Raw genomic sequence first — 7,196 nt, forward strand, 5'->3', positions numbered from 1 at the left:
TCATTTTCTAACCTGTGTTTTTATGGACAACAGGACTTGGCAAACAAACAAAAATGAAGCCTTCCAGAGCATCTCTAAAGCTTGATAGATACAAATAATGTTTTGGTGAAGGACACGCAAAGAAAAAAAACTGAACTTCTTTTCAAGCAGAGGTCACTTATAAAGATGCATCATATTGGTGTCAAAATCTCACTCAAGCATCCTGGAGACTGATATTCATTTATCAAACTAATTCCTCTACTTCTTCATAGCCAAAGTGCTCAAATGGCATATGTCTCAAATTCTCTGAAAATTAAATCTTGAAAGTAAATCAGTTGAACCACGGCAGCTTGTCTCAGTGTCTAGCACGTCAGAGCTGTCCCTGCACTGGCAGCCGAGCTTTTGAACACAGACAGCAGAGAGAGAAGAAGTCATGTTTCAGTTTCAAGGTGAGCTTCCGGCTGTGGAATCTTCTGCTCGAGTTGCAGCCACCAACCATGCATAAAACAAACACACTTTCTCAGAGACAGACTGACAGACACAGACACAGAAATAGTGAAGCACTATCCGGATATAGCAGGTCAGTCTTAGGACAGATTCTGACCTTATTAGATGTGAACCATACAATACTACACTGCTCAAAAAAATAAAGGGAACAGTTAAACAACACAATATAACTCCAAGTAAATCAAACTTCTGTGAAATCAAACTGTCCACTTAGGAAGCAACACTGATTGACAATCAATTTCACAGCTGTTGTGCAAATGGAATAGACAATAGGTGGAAATCATTGGCGATTAACAAGTCACACTCAATAAAGGAGTGGTTCTGCAGGTGGGGACCACAGACCACTTCTCAGTACCTTTCTGCTTTCTGGCTGATGTTTTGGTCACTTTTGAATGTTGGTGGTGCTTTCACACTCGTGGTAGCATGAGACGGACTCTACAACCCACACAAGTGGCTCAGGTAGTGCAGCTCATCCAGGAGGGCACATCAATGCGCGCTGTGGCAAGAAGGTTTGCTGTGTCTGTCAGCGTAGTGTCCAGAGGCTGGAGGCGCTACCAGGAGACAGGCCAGTACACCAGGAGACGTGGAGGAGGCCGTAGGAGGGCAACAACCCAGCAGCAGGACCGCTACCTCTGCCTTTGTGCAAGGAGGAACAGGAGGAGCACTGCCAGAGCCCTGCAAAATGACCTCCAGCAGGCCACAAATGTGCATGTGTCTGCACAAACGGTTAGAAACCGACTCCATGAGGATGGTATGAGGGCATGACGTCCACAGATGGGGGTTGTGCTCACACCCCAACACCATGCAGGACACTTGGCATTTGCCAGAGAACACCAGGATTGGCAAATTCGTCACTGGCGCCCTGTGCTGTTCACAGATGAAAGCAGGTTCACACTGAGCACATGTGACAGACGTGACAGAGTCTGGAGACGCCGTGGAGAGCGATCTGCTGCCTGCAACATCCTTCAGCATGACCGGTTTGGCAGTGGGTCAGTAATGGTGTGGGGTGGCATTTCTTCGGAGGGCTGCACAGCCCTCCATGTGCTCGCCAGAGGTAGCCTGACTGCCATTAGGTACCGAGATGAGATCCTCAGACCCCTTGTGAGACCATGCTGGTGCGGTTGGCCCTGGGTTCCTCTTAATGCAGGACAATGCTAAACCATCATGTCTCACTCCATCCACCAACACCACGTTGCGCCACAGACTGTCCAGGAGTTGGCGGATGCTTTAGTCCAGGTCTGGGAGGAGATCCCTCAGGAGGTTATACAGGCACGTGGAGGCCACACACAATACTGAGCCTCATTTTGACTTGTTTTAAGGACATCACATCAAAGTTGGATCAGCCTGTAGTGTGTTTTTCCACTTTAATTTTGTGTGTGACTCCAAATCCAGGCCTCCATTGGTTAATAAATGTGATTTCCATTGATGATTTTTGTGTGATTTTGTTGTCAGCACATTCAACTTTGTACAGAACAAAGTATTCAATGAGAATATTTCATTCATTCAGATCTAGGATGTGTTATTTGAGTGTTCCCTTTATTTTTTTGAGCAGTGTATTTATGTTAGTAAAGGTCACTAAAAAAGTGTAACAGAGTTTTAATAAACCCTATGGAACAATATCATTTAAAAATGCACAGGAATGTTTGTGTATGGCTGTCTCCATATACTTATATTTATGTTCATTCATATGTCTGGGACAGGGTTCCCTGATATGTTTAATCTGCAATGAGAAACTGTCAAACACTAAAAGTCACGAGGCTGAAGTCGGATTTTCCTGTTCCACCTTAAACGGTGCAGCAGTTACATTCTGATGCCTCAGGCACCATTAAAAGTGGAATGAAAGAATTAAAACAAGAAGCTGGTGATTGAGAAACGACTTCAGCCTCGTAAAATGTCGAATGTTGAGAGACATTTTACAAGAACCTGTTCCACTGTTGTGGAAAAGTTGGAGAAAAAGCAGCTATAGCTGACCTAAAGCTAAAAGTAGAGCAAAATAAGTCTGTGTTTTTGTTTATTTTATATTTATTCATCTATACTAGCATATTAGCACATACAGAGACATATTTATACCCAAGATGGTAAAACAGACATAAAAGGTAGTGGCTCCAAAGGTGGTTGGATTTTTATTGAAAGGACAAAATGGCTCTTCTTAACACTTGGGTTGCTGACCCCTGGGTCTAAGATTAGGGCAATGGTGCAAACATCTGGAACCAGTGTGCAATGTGCCATCCCAAAATATACTGTATATTTCTAAGCAAGCATGTACAGCATGTATGGAACTGAAGTATGAAGTATGGACTTTTTGGAATGTACCCCCACACGTAGTTGATCAGCTAAGATGTTTGGAGTTTTGATGCCTTAGTTCAAAACTAGAGCTAAACTAGTGTTGCCACTAAATACCCAATAGTAACCAAAATAGGCCAAAGTGTTTTTTTAACCCTGCCCCACAAACTCCCCTCAACCTCAAACAACCAACAAAGGTCTTTATTAAGGTCATGCAGACTTGTCGAAGGTGGCATTACAAACAAAAACAACAAAAACTTAAAACCTCTTGTCTTCTCTGTAGTTAACCGAGTAGATATTCATTACCTCTTATATACTCAACTATCAACATTAGTTAGAAAACAAATCCCTATTTGCTACTACTAGAATAACAGAGCACTGGTACTGGGATGGTACTCAAAATTGGCTGATACTTTGGTGTCAGATCTTGCAATTTGTACTGGGAAAGCTGGATCAGTGTACACCTAAAACCTGAATTATCCAACCCAATTTATGCTAAACTACAGTTCAAAGGTGTGTCCATGAATGCAACTCTTAAATATTCCATCTCACTTTTAGAACAAAATCCAAGTCAACTACCTCCATACAAGTGCAAGACACATCATCACATCTTCATTTTCTTTTAAGTGTACTTCTGATTTACTGTAAATGCATTTCTCAAGTTTCACATATTGAAGCCTGTGACCTTTTTCAGACGTATACAAAGCATGGAGAAAATTTCGATAAAGAGGTAGGGATGTTTACCTGTGGGCAGGCTGGTTAGCATGTCCCACGCTGCGTCTGGAAAAGGCTCAGATACCAGCCCCACTCCTGCTCCTCTTCTCTACTTCACCTGTAAACAAATACACACAGGCTAGAGGTCAAAGTGCATGGGGGCACAAGCTAGCTTCTCAGATCACACGGAATCTCACTTTCCGAAGGAAAGGAAGGAAAAGGTTAATTTGTGTGCCTCTGGGAGTGCATGTGCCGGAAAGGTTAAAAGATGAGTCTGTGAGGGTTTGTGTACTGTATCAACAATGAGCTACTCAACCTGGAGTTAATCTTTTGTACAGTGAGGAGTCTTAAAGCGGGGGAATCCCAGATCTAAATATAGATCCAGGTTAATGCTCTAAACAGAACGAAGCAAAAAGACAGGAGCGAAGGAACCTTCCAGAAACAGTTCATAAAACTCATAACAGACACGTAAATTCTGAAAAGTAGCAGCTGAAGTTTCTACAGCCCAGCTGTGATGAACAGCACTTCCTGGGCCATTCATCTCTGAACTTGCTATGAAAAACAAACAAACAAACAAACAAAAGAAACATTTCTCAAGCACCATCTACTATTTAGATGCTAACCATAGCCCAAATAAAAATGTTTGACTGGGCTGAACTAAAGCCTCCAGATGCTTCTACTGACCAATGCCAAATAAAAGAAATAGATCTTGAAAAGAGGGGTGGGCCACAGGCCACAAATGAAAAAAAAATCAAGATATTTTTACAATACACAATAGTTGGTTTTTGGAGGAAGCTGAAACAGACAAAAAGAACCAGCAGTGTCACATTTAAAAATGCTATCATCAGAAACTACAAGCACAATTATTTTTATTCAACATTTCAAATACTGTGCTGCCAATTAAAAAGGGCTAATTATTTTTAAATAAAATACACAGCTGCTGAGTGTTGTTGAAGTTCTAACATTATCCACAATACACTCAGGAAAGCATGTTATCTAATAAGAATATGTAATACGCAAGATGTTTACATATTCATATGAAAACAGCAAAGGAAATAGCAGTGAATGCTTAGAGCAAACATAAAATTACTTATATTTAATAGTAAACCTGTGCACTTTTAAAGGGGTGGCTAGAGTGGCCAGTGACCTTCTGCTAAAGTCTGATTGGTCACCCCAAAGTTTATGCCACATCACTGGCTTCCCCTTTGCTGTGGGTGAGTGTTTGTACCTTCAAGGGAAGAGTTCTTCTCCTATCAGCAGAACAACTCTACAACTCCACCCCGGTCCCACATTAGCATTGGGAATGCAGCTGGTCTGTCCCACTTTGCCACTTCCATCTCCCAAGGGGTGGAGAGTGTCAATATGTATGTGGGCTCTGGTGCAGGGATGGTCTAATGAACAGCTGCCCATGTCTGGGGCATTAAGTGACAAAACCTCTGGGGTGCATGTGGGTGTGTTTAGGTGGATGGGAGGATTAGGAGGGGGGCATGTCAAATCTCTGGCCCCCAGCCACACCCTTAGGGGCTAGAGCTCTTTCCCTAGTCACTCCACATGAGTGACAAAGACCAGCATCCTTTACTGGTTATTCACACATCAAAGTGAGAACACCATAAACAAAGCCATTACATTAAAGCAAGCCATTTCACACATGATTGCTGCCAGTCATTGTGATTAATATTGAATTGTGAATGAAACCCAAATTCAGGTCTGAACCAAAGACTGGATCAGCTGCTCATCTGCTTCCAGCTCACAGACTCATTATACAACTATTATGCTCAATGGGTCTATAAAATCCACATTCATTGCCGTTGTAATTGTGTGACACACTTTGAAAGAATGGTTAGAAATGCAAAATTATATTGTGAAATTCATATGGAAGCCTTTTGATTGCTCCTACTTTTGGGTCCCATTCATATTTAAGTCATAACCTAAATTTTATGTTAATTGTGGCTCATAAATTCATGCATAACTGCTTTAAAGATATGCTAATAAAATGCACAGTTAGGAGCTACTTAATCACGAGTTTTAAATAAGCAGTAAACATATCAGCTATACCTATAATTCACCAGCTGCAGTATAAGCTCTGTACTGATAAGCAAAGAAGAAAATGAGAGAACAATAAAATAATAAAAAAAAAGACAAGACTCAAAATGCCCTGTGTGAGATTATAGTAAGATAAACATTTCAAAAAGGCATCTGTCAGTTAATCATTACACTATTAAAAATGACCTTCAACACACATAGTAAACAATCTGAATACATATAATTCTATGGAGGTTATATGATCCCAGTCTGTCTCCCAATACTTGTTTAGCATGTTTGATATCTTACTTATGCAATAATTCCAGACCATTAACAGAAATCCATAAAAAACTATTTAAACAGTGAAGCTAAAAGTGACCTGATTCCAGTCAGCACAGTGGCTGAACACTGACAAAAGCATTCCTGGACCTGGTCTGAAATACAAGAGTGCCAATGGGCCAGCTATACTTGCTTAAAAAGCTAGTCATGATCAACAACATGGTTTGGATTCCAAAGGTCAACTGATCAAAATGCACCATCAGCTAATTTTTCCCCCAAATGTTTCTCTATAAAACAAACAAAACAACTTATTTCAAGCTTTAGAGAGTTTTGACATCTGAACACTAAACAAAGAGAAAGCAAAAAGAGTTTTGAGATTGTAGGCTATTGCACCATATGTTCCAACTGACATACAGCGGAGCCTTCTGTATTCCTGACAGTGAGCCAGGGACTTTCCAGTTTGGTTAGGTTTATCAGTCAGGGTTGTAAGCCTTTCACTCTAGATCATGTCCTCAGACACTAGGCCCTGTACAATCTGCCTAAACAATCAGTGCTCTAAAAAGGTGGTTAACCAATTTAAAAAATCAATTAATATGTACCTTCTCAATGATTAGTCTGCAGCTACTTTTTAAAAAATTGATATCGTGATAAGTCACCAGGCAAAATCATGAATCAAGCTTTATTTCTATGGATGCACAAAAATTTCAGCCAAGAATACAATCAACAAAGGTACTTTCAGTTTTAGGCCAAAACAGAACTCTGGATGGAAGCTAGGCCTACAATATAGTGTACAACAAAGTTAAGACCTTACAAATAACTTTAAGGGTAATAAAAAAGAGAAATCGTGAGTAAAAAGGTTGGTTCCACTTACTCCCATGTGCTGGTCAGCACAGGCACAGGATTTTATGGCACGTACTACATACTGTAATGTGTTTTTCTATGTAAACTGTATTTTTTTTTTTTTTTTTATGTGTGTTTACCTTTATTTTTTTTTTCAGTTCTGGCCACACTGTAAAAAGTGCTTTAACTTAAAAAAGTACGTAACTTTATAATAAGTTTGTAGTTCAAAAGGTAAAACACAGAGTAGTGTTCTGTTAACTCACTATTAGAAATTCAAAGACCTAAAATTTTAAGGCAACTTAGTCACACACTTTTTATTATAAATAGTTGTTACACTATGACGTTTTCCTCACAAAAAGCTCCAACCAGGCTCACAGTCACAGGTTTACTGAAAGTGAGTAGAGCACCAGGGATGGCGAGGTGGACATTTCTCTCTCTCTCTCTGCCACATTCCGGGTAAAAGGGCTGGGTTGAAAGAGAGCCAGCTATGTGCCAGCTCTGTTACCCTCTCTCATTACTATTTCAACAGGAGCGGAACACACATACCAACAGCTCCTGTGTCTCTAGCATGA

At 40.6% G+C, this 7,196-nt stretch overlaps 1 protein-coding gene across 2 annotated transcripts in view; it reads right to left on the reverse strand.

Moving 5' to 3' along the window:
• Positions 1-7,196, reverse strand: part of si:ch211-45c16.2 (mitogen-activated protein kinase kinase kinase 13) — a 56,684-nt gene that overhangs the window by 39,766 nt on the left and 9,722 nt on the right. For both annotated transcript variants that reach the window (XM_017691576.2, XM_037539346.1), the window contains exon 2: positions 3,514-3,601. The gene's annotated coding sequence lies outside the window, so the exon portion shown is untranslated. The remainder of the gene's footprint in view (positions 1-3,513; positions 3,602-7,196) is intronic.

Source organism: Pygocentrus nattereri, chromosome 6, assembly GCF_015220715.1.
Source record: "Pygocentrus nattereri isolate fPygNat1 chromosome 6, fPygNat1.pri, whole genome shotgun sequence".
NCBI lineage: Eukaryota > Metazoa > Chordata > Actinopteri > Characiformes > Serrasalmidae > Pygocentrus > Pygocentrus nattereri.